This window comes from Triticum aestivum, chromosome 4A (assembly GCF_018294505.1).
Source record: "Triticum aestivum cultivar Chinese Spring chromosome 4A, IWGSC CS RefSeq v2.1, whole genome shotgun sequence".
Lineage (NCBI taxonomy): Eukaryota > Viridiplantae > Streptophyta > Magnoliopsida > Poales > Poaceae > Triticum > Triticum aestivum.
Genome location: NC_057803.1, coordinates 128,785,166 through 128,804,197, shown reverse-complemented (window position 1 = coordinate 128,804,197; position 19,032 = coordinate 128,785,166).

Here is a 19,032-nt window from a genome sequence, read left to right as displayed (position 1 = left end):
CTCCGATTTTGGTTTGAGCTTATCAGGTTGAAACTTTTTCACATAAGCATTGCAACCTCAAACTTTAAGAAACGACAGCTTAGGTTTCTTGCCAAACCATAGTTCATATGGTGTCGTTTCAACGGATTTAGATGGTGCCCAATTTAACGTGAATGTAGCTGTCCCTAATGCATAACCCCAAAACGATAGCGGTAAATCAGTAAGAGACATCATAGATCGCACAATATCTAATAAAGTACGGTTACGACGTTCAGACACACCATTACACCGTGGTGTTCCAGGTGGCATGAGTAGTGAAACTATTTCACATTGTTTTAACTGAAGGCCAAACTCGTAACTCAAATATTTTACTTCTGCGATCATATCGTAGAAACTTTTATTTTTGTTATGATGATTCTCCACTTCACTCTGAAATTCTTTGAACTTTTCAAATGTTTCAGACTTGTGTTTCATCAAGTAGATATACTCATATCTGCTCAAATCATTTGTGAAGATCATAAAATAATGATACTTGCCGCGAGCCTCAATATTCATTAGACCACATACATCAGTATGTATGATTTCCAACAAATGTTTTGCTTGCTCCATTGTTCTGGAGAACGGAGTCTTAGTCATCTCGCCCATGAGGCATGGTTCCCAAGCATCAACTGATTCATAATCAAGTGATACCAAAAGCCCATCAACATGGATTTTCTTCATGCGCTTTACACTAATATGACCTAAACGGCATTGCCACAAATAAGTTGCACTATCATTATTAACTTTGCATCTTTTGGCTTCAATACTATGAAAATGTGTATCACCACGACCGAGATCCAACAAACCATTTTCATTGGGTGTATGACCATAGAAGGTTTTATTCATGTAAATAGAACAACAATTATTATCTAACTTACATGAATAACCGTATTGCAATAAACATGATCCAATCATATTCATGCTCAATGCAAACACAAAATAACATTTATTTTAGGTTTAACACTAATCCCAAAAGTATAGGGAGTGTGCGATGATGATCATATCAATCCTGGAACCATTTCTAATACACATCGTCACTTCACCTTAACTAGTCTCTGTTCATTCTGCAACTCCCGTTTCGAGTTACTATTCTTAGCAACTGAACTAGTATGAAATACTGAGGGGTTGCTATAAACTATAGTAAAGTACACATCAATAACATGTATATCAAATATACCTATGTTCACTTTGCCATCCTTCTTACCGCCAATTACTTGGGGTAGTTCCGCTTCCAGTGACCAGTCCCTTTGCAGTAGAAGCACTCAGTTTCAGGCTTAGGTCCAGACTTGGGTTTTTCACTTGAGCAGCAACTTGCTTGCCGTTCTTCTTGAAGTTCCCCTTTCTTCCCTTTGTCCCTTTACTTGAAACTAGTAGTTTTGTTTATCATCAACACTTGATGCTTTTCTTGATTTCTACCTTCGTCGATTTCAGCATCACGAAGAGCTTGGGAATCGTTTCTGTTATCCCTTGCATATTATAGTTCATCACGAAGTTCTACTAACTTGGTGATGGTTACTAGAGAATTCTGTCAATCACTATTTTATCTGGAAGATTAACTCCCACTTGATTCAAGTGATTGTAGTACCCAGACAATCTGAGCACATGCTCACTACTTGAGCTATTCTCCTCCATCTTTTAGCTATAGAACTTGTTGGAGACTTCATATCTCTCAACTCGGGTATTTGCTTGAAATATTAACTTCAACTCCTGGAACATCTCATATGTTCCATGACGTTCAAAACGTCTTTGAAGTCCCGATTCTAAGCCGTTAAGCATGGTGCACTAAACTATCAAGTAGTCATCATATTGAGCTAGCCAAGCGTTCACAACATCTGCATCTGCTCCTGCAATAGGTCTGTCACCTAGCAGTGCATCAAGGACATAATTCTTCTGTGCAGCAATGAGGATAATCTTCAGATCACGGATCCAATCCGCATCATTGCTACTAACATTTTTCAACTTAGCTTTCTCTAGGAACATATAAGAATTAAATGGGGAGCAACATAGCGAGCTATTGATCTACAACATAGATATGCTAATACTACCAGGACTAAGTTCATGATAAATTAAAGTTCAATTAATCATATTACTTAAGAACTCCCACTTAGATAGACATCCCTCTAATCATCTAAGTGATCACGTGATCCAAATCAACTAAACCATAACCGATCATCACGTGAAACGGAGTAGCTTTCAATGGTGAACATCATTATGTTGATCATATCTACTATATGATTCATGCTCGACCTTTCGGTCTCAGTGTTCCGAGGCCATATCTGCATATGCTAGGCTCATCAAGTTTAACCTGAGTATTCTGCGTGTGCAAAACTGGCTTGCACCCATTGTTGATGGACGTAGAGCTTATCACACCCGATCATCACGTGGTGTCTGGGCACGACGAACTTTGGCAATGGTGCATACTAAGGGAGAACACTTTTATCTTGAAATTTAGTGAGAGATCATTTTATAATGCTACCGCCGCACTAAGCAAAATAAGATGTATAAAAGATAAACATCACATGCAATCAAAATATGTGACATGATATGGCCATCATCATCTTGTGCCTTTGATCTCCATCTCCAAAGCATCGTCATGATTTCCATCGTCACCGGCATGACACCATGATCTCCATCATCTTGATCTATATCAATGTGTCATCACATGGTCGTCTCGCCAACTATTGCTCTTGCAACTATTGCTATCGCATAGCGATAAAGTAAAGCAATTATTTCGCTCTTGCATCTTATGCAATAAATGAACAACCATAAGGCTTCTGCCAGTTGCCGATAACTTCAACAAAATATGATCATCTTATACAACAACTAATATCTCATCACGTCTTGACCATATCACATCACAGCATGCCCTGCAAAAACAAGTTAGACGTCCTCTACTTTGTTGTTGCAAGTTTTACGTGGCTGCTATGGGCCGAGCAAGAACCGTTCTTACCTACACATCAAAACCACAACGATAGTTTGTCAAGTTAGCGTTGTTTTAACCTTCTCAAGGACTGGGTGTAGCCACACTCGATTCAACTAAAGTTGGAGAAACTGACACGCGCTAGTCACCTGTGTGCATAGCACAGCGGTAAAACCAGTCTCGCGTAAGCGTACGCGTAATGTCGGTCCGGGCCGCTTCATCCAACAATACCGTCGAACCAAAGTGTGACATGCTGGTAAGCAGTATAACTTATATTGCCCACAAGTCACTTGTGTTCTACTCGTGCATATTACATCAACGCATAAAACCTGGCTCGGATGCCACTGTTGGGGAACGTAGTAATTTCAAAAAAATTCCGACACACACGCATGATCATGGTGATGCATAGCAACGAGAGGGGAGAGTGTTGTCTACGTACCCTCGTAGACCGAAAGCGGAAGCGTTAGCACAACGCGGTTGATGTAGTCGTACGTCTTCACGATCCGAACGATCAAGTACCGAACGCACGACGCCTCCGAGTTCTGCACACGTTCAACTTGATGACGTCCCTCGAAATCCGATCCAGCCGAGTGTTGAGGGAGAGTTTCGTCAGCACGAAGGCGTGGTGACGATGATGATGTTCTACCGACGCAGGGCTTCGCCTAAGCACCGCTACGATATGATCGAGGTGGATTATGGTGGAGGGGGGCACCGCACACTACTAAGAGATCAAGGAATCAATTGTTGTGTCTTTGGGGTGCCCCCTGCCCCCGTATATAAAGGAGTGGAGGAGGCTGATGGCCGGCCCTCTCTATGGCGCGCCCTAGGGGAGTCCTACTCCCACCGGGAGTAGGATTCCCCCTTTCCTAGTAGAACTAGGAGCCCTTCCAAGTAGTAGGAGTAGGAGGGAAGGAAAGGGAAGCGAAAAGGAGAAGGAAGGAAGGGGGCGCCCCCCTCCCTAGTACAATTCGGACCAGCCCATGGGGAGGGGTGCGGCCACCATTTGAGGCCTTTCTCTCCTTTCCCGTATGGCCCATTAAGGCCCAATACGAATTCCCGTAACTCCCCGGTACTCCCGAAAATACCCGAATCACTCGGAACCTTTCCGATGTCCGAATATAGTCGTCCAATATATAGATCTTTACGTCTCGATCATTTCGAGACTCCTCGTCATGTCCCCGATCTCATCCGGGACTCTGAACTCCTTCGGTACATCAAAACACATAAACTCATAATATAACCGTCATCGAACTTTGAGCGTGCGGACCCGACGGGTTCGAGAACTATGTAGACATGACCGAGACACGTCTCCGGTCAATAACCAATAGCGGAACCTGGATGCTCATATTGGCTCCTACATATTTTACGAAGATCTTTATCGGTCAAACCGCATAACAACATACATTGTTCCCTTTGTCATCGGTATGTTACTTGTCCGAGATTCGATCGTCGGTATCTCAATACCTAGTTCTATCTCGTTACCGGCAAGTCTCTTTACTCGTTCCATAACACATCATCCCGCAACTAACTCATTAGTTGCAATGCTTGCAAGGCTTATAGTGATGTGCATTACCGAGTGGGCCCAGAGATACCTCTCCGACAATCGGAGTGACAAATCCTAATATCAAAATACGCCAACCCAACAAGTACCTTCAGAGACACATGTAGAGCACCTTTATAATCACCCAGTTACGTTGTGACGTTTGGTAGAACACAAAGTGTTCCTCCGGTAAACGGGAGTTGCATAATCTCATAGTCATAGGAACATGTATAAGTCATGAAGAAAGCAATAACAACAAACTAAACGATCAAGTGCTAAGCTAACAGAATGGGTCAAGTCAATCACATCATTCTCCTAATGATGTGGTCCCATTAATCAAATGACAACTCATGTCTATGGTTAGGAAACATAACCATCTTTGATCAACGTGCTAAAAGTAGAGGCATACTAGTGACACTATGTTTGTGTATGTATTCACACATGTGTTAAGTTTTCGGTTAATACAATTCTAGCATGAATAATAAACATTTATCATGAAATAAGGAAATAAATAATAACTTTATTATTGCCTCTAGGGCATATTTCCTTCAGTTCTATATGTTGAGGCATATCTCTCTCGAGGTAGTTTTGGTGATTGATGACAACATGTTTGCGGACTAATCATGTGCGTTGAGTAGTTCACAGATTCATCCTTGGCACGAGACATTTTCTTCCCTTCGGAGTGTCATTCAAGACGGTGTAGCTCTTTCGTTTCTCTTTCGGTGGACTAGTTGCGTAGAGGGCACCGTACTATCAAGAGGGGGTCCACTAGGGTATTGCTTGGGTGGAATCAACACGTACACAACAGCTTCTCACCATCAGAGCTCTTCCACTTCATTGGATAGATCTCTTCTCTTTCTGTGTTCTGTCTGGGTTCCAGCGGTAGTACCGCGCAACCCAGCGGTAGTACCGTTGAGGAGTCACAAGCGGCAGTACCGCTCCGCAGCGGTAGTACTGCCGAAGGGTCACAAGCGGCAGTACCGCTCCGCGGCGGTAGTACTGCCGGTGACCCTGCAGCTATACTACCGCTGGGCTGTCTGGCTCCTACGGCCTCGACTCGAGGGCTCTTTTTCTTGTGTCGGGTTTTGCGGCATTAGTTGCGGCAGTAGAGGCGGTAGTACCGTTTTAGAGCGGTAGTACCGCCCTTACCACCGCGGTAGTACCGCGCTGGGTCTAGATCTCTGTGGCTCTTCTCTGCACAGCAGTACCACTAGCTGGAGCGGCAGTACCGCTGGCTCAGCGGTAGTACCGCCCTGTGCGGGGCTGGTTGGTGGGGCAATGGTTGGATTGTTGCCCCCACTATAAAATGGGTCCCCTTCTTCCCATTTGACTCACCTCTTCCCCCTCAAGCTCCATTAATGCTCAAGCTCCATTAATGCTCCAAGCTCCATTTTCGCCCGATCTATCTCTCTAGCCAATCAAACTTGTTGATTTGCTCGGCAGTGGTTGAGAAGGCCCCGATCGACACTTCCACCAAGGGATTTTCGATTCCCCCACTCATCCCTAGTGGATCTTATTACTCTTGGGTGTTTGAGCACCCTAGACGGTTGAGGTCACCATGGAGCCATAGTCCATTGTGGTGAAGCTTCGTGGTATTGTTGGGAGCCTCCGATTAAGTTGTGGAGATTGCCCCAACCTTGTTTGTAAAGGTTTGGTTGCCGCCTTCAAGGGCACCAATAGTGGAATCACGACATCTCGCATTGTGTGAGGGCGTAAGGAGAATATGGTGGCCCTAGTGGCTTCTTGGGGAGCATTGTGCCTCCACACCGCTCTAACGCAAACGTACTTCCCCTCAAAAGGAAGGAACTTCGGTAACACATCCTCGTCTTCATCGGATCCACTCTTGGTTATCTCTTACCTTTACTTGTGCAAGTTGTTTAGTGTTACTTCTCTTGCTTGCTTGTATGCTTGTTGTTATTGCATCATATAGGTTCCTCACCTAGTTGCACATCTAGACAACCTACTTTGATGCAGAGTTTAATTTGGTAAAGAAAAGTTAAAGTTTGGTAGTTGCCTATTCACCCCCCTCTAGTCAACCATATCGATCCTTTTCAATTGGTATCAGAGCCTCGTCTCTTTATTAAGGACTTTACCGTCCAAAGAGTATGGTTGATACCGTAGACGGTGTGGAGGAACACTCCGGTGTGAATCCGACCTCGTCTACGGGTGATGGGGGAACCTCGGTCTCTCGTGAGGAGTTCAATGTTGCCTTGGAGACATTGAAAACCTCCATGACGACCGAGGTTGAAAGCATGTTTACTAAATTTCTTGAGGGGCTTAAACTATCCACCGCATTGTTGAAAATGGGTGACCCCACCGACAAGGTGATGGATGCTATCCCCGACAAGGGGGAAGCTAGTAGTGAAAAGGCTCCTTCTTCTAGTGGTAAAAATGGCACCGACATCTTTGCTCAGGTGGAACCACCACTTGTTTATGGTGGACCGGTTCCTTCTACTCATTTGAATCATGCCGGTCGTCCCCCTAAGATTGTGAAAATGAGGACTTTGATTCTTGGGTTTACCGTTTTAAACGTCATTTAAATCATGTGAACACTAACGTTTGGAGAATCATTGAAGAAGGTTTCTATCCGCATGATCCAAGCAACTTCACTCCTTAAGAAGCCGCGGATAATCAATTCAATGAGAATGCTCTCTTCATCATTCAAGATGCAATCCCACCGAAGACCTACCTCATCTTCGGCCCTTCGCCTTGGACAAAGATGCATGGATTTGTGTTGTCTCCCTCTACCGGAGAAGCGCAAGCATTCAACGCTCCAACTATGAAGTGGTGCAAGATGAGGCCGATGAGTTTGCAATGAAAGAAGATGAAGAACCTCGTGAGCTTTATCGAAGGGTAACCAAACTCGCGTTCTCACTTTGAGATCACGGGAGCAAGGACACAGATGACAATTGGATCAAGTGCAAATTCCTCAAGGCAATGATGCCCTACCAGAAGGCCATGTCCTCCGTCATTCGTCAAAGACCGGACTTCCACACTTTGACCTCAAGCGAAGTGTTGGATGAGTTTGTGGCCATGAACATTTTGGACAAGACCGCCGACAATGCGGTGCTTCATTCTGAAAGGGCAAAGAAGCCCAACCTTGCATTGAAGGCCAAGCTCTCCGTTGAAGAAGAAGAAGAGGAAGAAGAGGAGAGCAACCCCGAGGATGCGAAGTATGCATATCATGAACACATGGCACTCGCTTCAAGGCAATTTTGGAGCAAGAAAAACTCAAGGCCAAACTTTAACAAGAACAACTCAAGTGGCACGAAGAGCAAGCAACGTGTAAGAACTTGCTACAATTGTGGCAACGTGAGTCATTTTGTTGTAGAGTGCCCGTATGAGAAGAGGGGAGACAATGGTGGCAAGCTCATCCGAAAGGACAATGCCAAGTCGTTCCCCAACAAGAGTAACTTCACCAAGAAGACTCCTCCCAAGGCATTGGTGGTACAAGAAGAGTACAATGAGGATGACGACGATGATGAAGGTGATGAGTCAGTTGCCATGGCCTCCGTTGCCATTGCAACGACTCCATGGGTGTCCCTCTTCGACTCACCCAATGAGAGCATCACCGCCAAATGCCTCATGGCTAAAGCCACCAACAAGGTAACCCCCAACATCAAAACTACCATCATTAATCATCCTTCTACGATGGATAGCATTAATGAACTTGAGGGAGCGAATGTGGGGACAAATGAGTTTAAGGCCTTTATGGGCAAACTTAAGAGAAAATCCAAGAAGCACTTTGTTGCTCTCTTGGAACAACTTGGTGAAGCCAACGACATGATCGAGGCTCACGAAGACACCATCACTAAGATGGAAGAGCATAGTCGTGACTATGCCGATGAGATTTCGGATCTTTCCAATGCTCTTGAGGAAGAGCATCGTCTTTGTTTGGCTCTTGAGGAGTCACACAGCGTTGATCATGCTAAGTTAAAGAAAGATTATGATCATGTCCTCACTGTTTCTCATGTGCTAAACTCCGAGAAGGCCGAACTTGAGGTTGATCTTGCTAGACTCAAAGAGGAGTTTGATCTACTTGACAAGGCTCACAAGGTCTTGAAGGGTGCTCATGCTAGCCTCAAAGAGTCTCATGATCAACTTCAAGTAAAGCTAACCAAGGAAAAAACCACTTTTCCTCGTATGTTGTTAATTGATAATGCAAATGCTACTAACCCGTGTTGTGAGCATGTGCATCTCGTTGAGGAGAACGCTAAGCTAAAGGGGCAACTTGAGAGAGGTCTTGCGACTTGCATACAAGGCAAGAAGAACCTCAACGACCTCTTGATGAACCAAAAGGGAGTTGTGGCCAAGGAAGGGATTGGGTACGTGCCCGACTCCAAGAACAAGAAGAAGAATGACAAGACCAAACGACCTCCTCCTCTCATGCAAACCTTTGTGAAGGAGGGAGAGAGTGCCTCCGAGGAGAAGAAGAAGAAGAATAATGAGAAGGGTGGCATTGTCAAAAAGGGCAATGCCACTCCTCGCATCAAAGCCGGCGACTTCAATCCTTCATATGTGTTATGCCGTGCTAGTGATGGGCATGTCTATGCCAAATTTGTTGGTTCCCCTCATGAATACATTGAATGGTCTATTTGGGTTCCAAAGACCCTTGTTACTAACATCAAAGGACCCATTACAAAATGGGTACCTAAAACCAAGCATTAATCTCTTGTAGGTGTTTGCTTCCGATGGGGGGTCATGGTTGCTCGATAGCGGAGCTACAAATCATATGACCGGAAGCAAGGACTTGGTGGTGGATGTGCACAAGATTCCATTTATGCCCACCAATGTCGAGTGGGGTGATGCCCCATCCTCTAAGGTATTGGGACTTGGCAAGGTGGTCATCTCTCATGATCTCATGATCGAGAAGGTCATGCTTGTTGAGTCCCTTGCATACAATTTACTTTCCGTTCGTCAACTTGCAATCATGGGCTTTGCCACTTTCTTTGATATCGATATCGTGACCCTCTTGTGGAGCAAGACTCTTAAAGTAGCCTTTGTTGGGCATGTCGAGAATGGTCTATATGTGATTAACTTTTCAAAGCGACCCACTAAGAAAGCGGCATGCCTAATGGCTAAAGTTGATGTGGGATGGCTTTGGCATCGCCGTCTAGCCCATCTCAATATGAGATCTTTGCAAAGTCTTCTCAAGGGGGACCATGTCCGTGGACTAACGAATGTTAGTTTTGCTAAAGATCGTGCTTGCAGTGCTTGTATCGAAGGAAAGCTACATGAGAAGGCTCACCCTCCCACGACTATCATTTACTCAAAGAGGCCTTTGGAGCTTCTTCACATGGATCTCTTTGGGCCTCCATCCTTCGATAGTCTTGGAGGTAGGAAGTATTGCTTGGTGATTGTGGATGACTACTCAGGATACACGTGGGTGTATTTCTTCAAGAGGAAGGGCGAGACCCAACAAACCGTCATTGACTTTGCAAATGAAGCATAACGTCAACACAATGCAAAGATCTTGACAATAAGAAGTGACAACGGCACCGAGTTCAAGAACTACACCTTGGATGAGTTTATTAGTGATGAGGGGATCAAGCATCAATATTCCGCACCTTACACCCCTCAACAAAACGGTGTTGCAGAGAGGAAGAACCGGACGTTGATGGATGCGGCAAGGACCATGATGGCGGAGTTCAAGTCTCCATACAACTTTTGGGCCAAAGACATCAACACCGCGTGTCATGCATCCAATCAGCTCTACCTCCGCAAGGGCTTGAACAAGACTCCATATGAGATACTCACCGGTAACAAGCCCAACCTCAAGTACTTTTGGGTGTTCGGGTGTAAGTGTTTCATTCTCAAGAAAGGTGTTCGGTTGTCTAAATTTGAGGCTAGAGCTTATGAGGGCATATTTGTTGGTTATGCTACAAACTCTCATGCTTACCGTGTCGTCAATAAATCCACGGGACTTATTGAGGAGACATGTAACGTGGAGTTTGATGAGAATAATGGCTCCCAAGTGGAGCAAAGTGGCACTTGTGATGTAGGTGATGAAATTCCTCCTCAAGCCATAAGAAGAATGGGTGTTGGTTTTATCCTACCCATTGAGGAACCCCTTGCGGCCAAAGGAGAAGGACAATGCTCCACTCAAGTGGAGCCATCACCAACCCAAGGCCCACACTCTTCCGAAGAACAACATGAAGGCCCTCGTCCTCAAGAACATTGTAACGCCCCGAGACCGATGTGCCAGGTGTCGTCCAGTTATTCGCTGTTGTTGCCTTGTCATTGCTTGCATGTCATGCATTGCATATCATGTCATCATGTGCATTTCATTTGCATACATGTTCGTCTCATGCATCCGAGCATTTTCCCCGTTGTCCGTTTTGCATTCCGGCGCTCCGTTCTCCTCCGGTGGTCATTTCTACCTTCTTCTCATGTGTGGGGGTTAAACATTTCCGGATTGGACCGAGACTTGCCAAGCGGCCTTGGGTTACTACCGGTAGACCGCCTGTCAAGTTTCGTACCATTTGGACTTCGTTTGATGCTCCAACGGTTAACCAAGGGACCGAAAATGCCTCGTGTGTGTTGCAGCCCAACACCCTTCCAAAGTGTCCCAAAACCCACCTAAGGCATCTCCATCATCTCGGTCGTTCGATCACAATCGCGTGGCCGAAAACCGCACCTCATTTGGACTCTCCTAGCTCCCTCTACCTATAAATAGGTGCTCCCCTCCCGAATTTCGCGGATGAAACCCTAAGATCCTTCCCCTAACGCCACCGGACGCGTCCACCCCGCGTGCCGGACATGTCCGCCGTCGCCTTCCTCCAATCGCGGCGCGCCACGTTGCCTCCACCACAGCCCACGGCCGGCCCGCCCGAGCCGCGCCGGGCCCAAGCGCGCCCCGCCTCCATCGTGCGCCCCGCCGCCTGACAACCACCGCGCCGCCCTTCTCCATCGCCGGTGCCGCCCAACGCCACCACCGCCATCGCCGGAGGCCACAACGCCGCCGCCTCGTCGCCGGTCTTCTACGCCCAGCCGCCGGATCCGCGCGCCGTCCTCCCCGCCGCCCTTTTTCGAGCTCCAGCTGGAGCAGCTCGACGCCGTCCCAGCCAGCTCGTCAGCCGCCGGATCTGCGCCGCCGTGCCGGATCTCGCCGGGGCTGGAGCTCCCGTGCCGGATCGGAAGGAGCCCGATCTGGGCGCGCCTCGCGTTGACTCCCGCTCGCCTCCGCTCATGGGCCCCGTCCGGCGTCCGGCCCACCTCGGCCTCCCAAGCTTTCCTCGGCCTGCCTCTCCGTCCTTCTGGGCTCGGCCCAGTGGTGAGCGCCTCTAAATCCCGCTCGAGCGTCTATTAGCTATCCTCCGCGCGCCTGTTTTTTTTTGCTAAGTGCCCAGATCTGCCACATTTTATTGCATATTCATCGCATCATAACTTTGCATCCGTAGATCCGTTTTGGGCATATAGCATACCAAAATGTTCGACTCAGAGAGTACATCATTTCATTCCATTGCATCATTTTCATTTGAGCTCATCTTGATGCCCGAAATGCTGTTAGAAGAGTGCTACTTGAGATAATTGTCAGATCTGCTACTCCATTTAGATATTTGTCATTTTTGCCATGATTGTTGTGTGCATGTTATGACCATGAGCTCTACATATGTTTTGTTAAGGGTTTTGCCATCTCTCCAGAGGTGCAACCCATGTATTTTTGTGATGTGTGTGGTGACTAGCACAAGCTTGCAAAGTTAGGCACTTGGTAATTCTGATTTCATGGACTTAGCATTTCCACTAAGTCCTTGAGCTGTTTATCTCATATTGCCATATGTTCATGTTGTTTCCTAGTGATCCGTGCCTCTTTTGAGGATGATCAGTAAGGATGTTTTGTTAATATTATAGTGCTCTATCCATCCATGTCTTTGTTTGCAATTATGGAGCACCCTAGCTTGAGTCAATCGAGCTCTACTTTTGCTATTTCGTGAATCTGAGCAGATTGTCTACTTGTTAGCGATTTTGCCAAGGGGGTTGTAGTGGATTCGTGCATGCTATGTTATTGTTCTTGCCATGTCTACCTTGTATTATGTGTATTCTTGATGGGTGTATGCTTAGATTGTCATGCCTTTCTCTATAGTGAGTGCATCGAGCTCGTAAACATGCCTACTTGATATCTGATTTGCATGCTCCAGTTTTTCACTAAGTCTGTAACCTGATTATGTTTTTGCCATGTTCACATGCTTGCAATTGTATTTTATGATCCCTTTTGGCTCAAGGTCACTAAGGGACTTTTGTTAAGCTCTTTGAGTAGCTCCATGCCATGCTTTACTTTGCCATGTTCAGGTCCTGTAGCATATAGTTTTCATGCTCCGAAGTGTGCTACCTGATCTGAAATTCCAGACAAGTGTTAATTTCACTAAGTCTGAGATCTGTTTACCATATGCATTTCTGCCATGCTTGTTTGAACATGTTAATGGATGAATTGGCCGTAGCTCAGTGCTAGACTTTTGTTAAGCATCATGAATGGATCACTTCCATGTATTTTGTTGCCATGTTTGTGTGCTGTAGAATGTCCATCTTGTTGCATTTAGTAGGCTACTTGCTGTAAATCACAGAACGTGGTCATATTTAAGTTGCTTGCCATTTCCAAACCGTAACTCCGTTTCCGGTGATCTTTATATTGTTTTGAAGCGATTTCATCTCATCTTTCCAGTGGCACACTTGGTTTTCCATGTTGAGGCCAGGTTCATTTGTTCCTTAACAAATCATGCATATGCATCGCATACCGCATCCCGCATATCATACCATGTTCATGTGTTGGTTGTTTACTATGTTGTGTGCTTCTTTTCCGGTGTTTGCTTCTTCGGGTCGGTTCCGATAAGGTCGCATTGTGAGCACCCGTTCGTATACGTTCCGTTTGTCTTCTTCATGGACTCCTTCTTCTTCCTTGCGGGATTTCAGGCAAGATGACCATACCCTCGAAATCACTTCTATCTTTGCTTGCTAGTTGCTCGCTCTTTTGCTATGCCTATGCTGCGATACCTACCACTTGCTTATCATGCCTCCCATATTGTTAAACCAAGCCTCTAACCCACCTTGTCCTAGCAAACCGTTGATTAGCTATGTTACCGCTTTGCTCAGCCCCTCTTATAGCGTTGTTAGTTGGAGGTGAAGATTGAAGTTTGTTCCTCGTTGGAACATGGAGATGTTGTTCCTTTTTGGAACATGTTTACTTGTTGGGATATCACACTATATCTTATTTAATTAATGCATCTATATACTTGGTAAAGGGTGGAAGGCTCGGCCTTATGCCTGGTGTTTTGTTCCACTCTTGCCGCCCTAGTTTCCGTCATATCGGTGTTATGTTCCTGGATTTTGCGTTCCTCACGCGGTTGGGTTATAATGGGAACCCCTTCACAGTTCGCTTTGAATAAAACTCCTCCAGAAAGGCCCAACCTTGGTTTTACCATTCGCCACCTAGACTTTTTCCCTTGGGAGTCACGCATCCCGAGGGTCATCTTATTTTAACCCCCCAGGGCCAGTGCTTGTCTAAGTGCTGGTCCGAACTAAGTAGACTGCGGGGCCACCTCGGGGAAACTTGAGGGCTGGTTTTACTCATAGGATGTCTCATCCGGTGTTGCCCTGAGAACGAGATATGTGCAGCTCCCATCAGGATGTCGGCACATCGGGCGGCTTTGCTGGACTTGTTTTACCATTGTCGAGGATGTCTTGAAGAACCGGGATACCGAGTCTGATCGGAATGTCTCGGGATGAGGTCTATTCCTTTGTTGACCGTGAGAGCTTGTCACGGGCTAAGTTGGGACACCCCTGCAGGGATTTGAACTTTCGAAAGTCGTGCCCGCGGTTATGGGCAGATGTGAATTTGTTAACGTCCGGTTGTAGATAACCTGAACCTTAACTTAATTAAAATATATCAACAGCATGTGTAACCGTGATGGTCTCTTTCCAGCGGAGTCCGGGAAGTGAACACGGTTGTTGGAGTTATGCTTGACGTAGGTTGTTTTAGGATCACTTCTTGATCATACTTTTATCGATCGTGCTTTGCCTTCTCTTGTCGCTCTCTTTTGCGTATGTTAGCCACCATATATGCTAGTCGCTTGCTGCAGCTCCACCTCATACCTTTTACCTTACCCATAAGCTTAAATAGTCTTGATCGCGAGGGTGCGAGATTGCTGAGTCCCCGTGGCTCATAGATACTTCCAAAACCAGCTTGCAGGTGCCGATGAGTCCGTGCAGATGACGCAACCAAGCTCAAGGAGGAGCTCGTTGAAGATCTTGTCCTTTATGTTGTTTCGTTCTAGTTGATCAGTAGTGGAGCCCAGTTGGGGTCGATCGGGGACCTTTGTCGCATTTGGGGTTCTTCTTTTATTTTGGTTCCGTAGTCGGACCTTGTTTGTATCTGGATGATGTAATGCTTTATTCATGTATTGTGTGAAGTGGCGATTGTAAGCCAACTATGTATCTCTTTTCCCTTATGTATTACATGGGTTGTTTGCGAAGATTACCTCACTTGCGACATTGCTTTCAATGCGGTTATGCCTCTAAGTCATGCTTCGACACGTGGGAGATATAGCCGCATCGAGGGCGTTACAAACATGACCAAGGGCAAGATCATGCTCAAGACAGTGTTGACTCATCAAGTGATGCCCAAGGTCAAGTTCTCTCCTCCGAGCAAGTTCAAGAACAAGAAGAAGCTCAAGACGATGCTCAAGATAATCAAGTGATCACTCCTTGTCTCACCCCTGAGGAGGATTTGGAGCGTCGTGCCGCCGAGGTTGCTTCCAAGCTCTCCACCAAGGATCATCTCATGACGAATGTTCTTGGAAGCTTAAGAAAGGGGGTAAGCACTCGTAGACAATTAGCAAACTGTTGTGAGCATCACGCGTTTGTCTCTTGTGTCAAACCCCACAAGGTCTATGAGGCGCTAGAAGATCCCTATTGGCTCAATGTCATGCATGAAGAACTCAACAACTTTGAGCGCAACAAAGTGTGGAGATTGGTGCCAAGACCGATGGGGAACCACAATGTCATTGGAACCAAGTGGATATTTAAGAACAAGCAAGATGCCCATGGGATTATCATTTGCAACAAGGCTCGTTTGGTAGCACAAGGCTACTCCCAAGTCGAGGGTATCGTCTACTGTGAAACCTTTGCTCCCGTTGCTCGTCTTGAATCCATTCGCATGTTGATTGCATATGCTTCTCATCATAACTTTAAGTTACAACAAATGGATGTGAAGAGTGCTTTTCTTAATGGTCCTATTAATGAATTGGTTTACGTGAAGCAACCCCCCGGGTTTGAGGATCCCTACTTTCCCGATCACGTGTATCAACTCGATAAGGCACTCTATGGCCTTAAACAAGCCCCATGTGCGTGGTATGACCACCTTACCAAGTTGTTACAAGATCGTGGTTTTGAAGTTGGGCTAATCAACCCCACTCTTTTTACTAAGAAGTCAAAGGGGAGTTGTTTGTGTGCCAATTATATGTTGATGATATTATCTTTGGTTCACCTAACAAAGCTTTCAATGAGGAATTTGCCGCTCTCATGACCTCAAAGTTCGAGATGTCTTCCATGGGAGAGTTGAAGTTCTTTCTAGGGTTTGAAGTGAAGCAAAGAAGAGAAGGAACCTTCATCAACCAAGCCAAATACACTCAAGACATTGTCAAGAGATTCAAGCTAAGTGACATAAAGCCGGCTTCCACTCCAATGCCCACCAAGTTCCAACTTGACATAGATCCCAATGGTAAAGTGGTGGATCAAAAGGTATATCGCTCCATGATTGGATCCTTGCTTTACCTTTGTGCATCTAGACCGGATATCATGTTGAGTGTGGGAATTTGTGCACGGTTTCAAGCCGCACCTAAGGAAAGTCACTATGTGGCGGTCAAACGAATCTTTCGATATTTGGCTCATACCCCAAACTTTGGCTTATGGTACCCAAGAGGATCAAACTTCAAGCTTGTAGGGTACTCGGATTCCGATTGGGCGGGGGGGGGGGATAAAGTGGATAGGAAGTCCACTTCCGGAGGGTGCCAATTCCTTGGATGCTCTTTGGTAAGTTGGTCTTCCAAAAAGCAAAGTTGTGTGTCTCTCTCGTCAACCCAAGCGGAGTATGTAGCAGCCGGTAGTTGTTGTGCACAACTCCTATGGATGAGGCAAACTTTAAAGGATTACGGTGTCACTTGTGACAAAGTGCCTCTTTGGTGTGACATTGAAAGTGCCATCAAGATCTCTCTCAACCCGGTGCAACACTTCAAGACGAAGCATATTGAGATTCGGTATCACTTCATCCGGGATCACATTAGGCGAGGAGAGATCGAGCTCAACTATGTCAACACTCATGATAACCTTGCAGATATTTTCACGAAGCCCTTGGATGAAGCAAGATTTCGCGAGTTAAGGCATGAGCTAAATATCATTGATTCGAGTAATGTGGCTTGAACCCTTGCACACCCCACCACGCTCAATTTGTTGTCTAGTTTAGGTGTAGGCATGGACATAGGGGGGAGTGTTGTTCTCTAAATGAACTCTCCCCCCCATTATGCATAAATTGATGAAGGCTTTCACTTTAGCCATTGTTGATGGTACTTGTGTTTCAAAGACGAGTTTTGTTCATGGGCCCAAGGTTAAAATCTTCGTGGCACCATACCTCTTGACTCAAACATAGGTGGCCTCGGCCACCGCCCTCTCTTGAAGAGGTGTGTCTTGGCCATTTGCTGGTGTGCTCTCTCTTTTTGCCTTTTGTTTTTTTGAGCTAAGCCTTGTTGTTTGGTTGTCGTGGCGTGCTGGGCGGTACTACCGCTGGTGGTGCGCGGTACTACCGCTGAGGGACGGGACCAGGGGGTTATATTGGGGCAGGGGGAGGTTTCTTCTCCCCCATACCCATTCACTTTGCCCCCTCATTCCTCTTCCTCTCTCTCCAGCCTCGCCACGCCGCGGGAGGGCTCCGGCCGATCTTCGTCTCCGGGGTGTCCCTCTCCATTTCCTTCGGTGGAGTCGATCCCCACCTCGTTCTCTTGCCATGGATACCGGTATTGCCGTCGTTCCTTCTCTCCCTTTGTCTTGTTTTCAGTTCTTGCTTCTTAGGGGGAATGGTGGTTGCATCTCTAGATTTTTGGCTAAATCTAGGCTTGAGTAGGTTGGAGAAGGCAACTAGACTATCTAGATTAGAGTTTGGTAGTAATATTTTTGAATTTGGCAGGCCGGTAGTGCCGGATCTGACCACGGTAGTAGGAAACCGCTGTTTCCCCACCTCGAGCGGTACTACCGCTCTCGTTGGAGCGGTACTACCGCTTGACCTCGAGCGGTACTACCGCTCTCTTTGGAGCGGTACTACCGCTTGGGCGGTACTGCTGCGGGCATGTCACGGTACTACCGCTGCCTGCCAAGTTCCATCATGTTCCTGCCTTACCTTGATCCTTTTGTTGTGTTTGTTGGCTTATGCTCGTTCTTTCTGGTTGTTTTGCATGTTCTTGTGTTTGGCTCCAGGTGATGAACATCCTGAGCATCAAGCTCGCCGTATCAACCCCGGGCGTGCAACGTCAAAGCGCTACCGCACCTCTGAGCCAACCGGTGGTTCCTATAGCACCCAACCACCACCAGCAGGTGCATCCGCAAGTGTTCCTCCACCTCCTCAGCAGTAGAAGAGATCTGCCAACAAGCCAAAAGGAAAGACTGTGACTGAGATGACTGCCAAGGAGTTTTGGGAAAGGCGTCGCCGCAATCCCTATGAGGTGGACCAAGATCCCACTTTGGTCAACCACCTGTTCTTGAACCGATTTCAGTTTGCCATCTATTTTGATGTGATCAAGGCCAAGAAGAATATCTATGTTGATGTTCGCTCCATTGACACTGATTCCATGGAGAAGGACCCTGAGTACTTTGGCGAAGCCCTTCAGATGTGCACTCAGCTGAACATTCTCAGGATCATGCAGTTCAACAAGGATTTCGATGCAGATTTGGTGGCTCAATTCTTTGCTACCGTTCATCTTGGAAGAGATGCCGACATGACTCTGACTTGGATGACCAATGGAAAGTTACTTTCCATCAAGTGGAAGGCCTTCATGGAGTTACTTGATGTGGAAGATCGCGGGCTTGAGACTTCAGTAGGTTTCCGCCCTCACCGCAATGCTACGTCCACTCACAAGCAAGCCCTTTGGCCCTACTGCACTGTGAAAGGTCACCCAGTGACTAAGAAGAAAACCTATGAGCTGTCTCCATATCTGGACATTCTTCATCGTATCTTCCGTGGGACTCTCTTCGCTCGCATCGGGAATCTGGATATGGTCCACTCTTATCTCGTGGACATGCTTCTTTTCTGCCAGCATGAGAAGGAAGCAAACACTGGAGAGAGCCTGGATATTTCTCATGTTATGTGGTCTGAACTTCTCTCTGCCATGTCTGAGCGCAAGTGCCCGTTATATGGTCCATTCATCATGAGGCTCATTGAGAGGGCCTGGGCATAGATCTATCCCAGAGTGATGCTGGAAACTAGAGACTTGGTTTCCCATGAGATCAAGCGTCTAAGGAAGAAGGACAATTGGGTCACCCCAGCGCCTCAACCCGGGGGTCCGTTTGCTGCTGC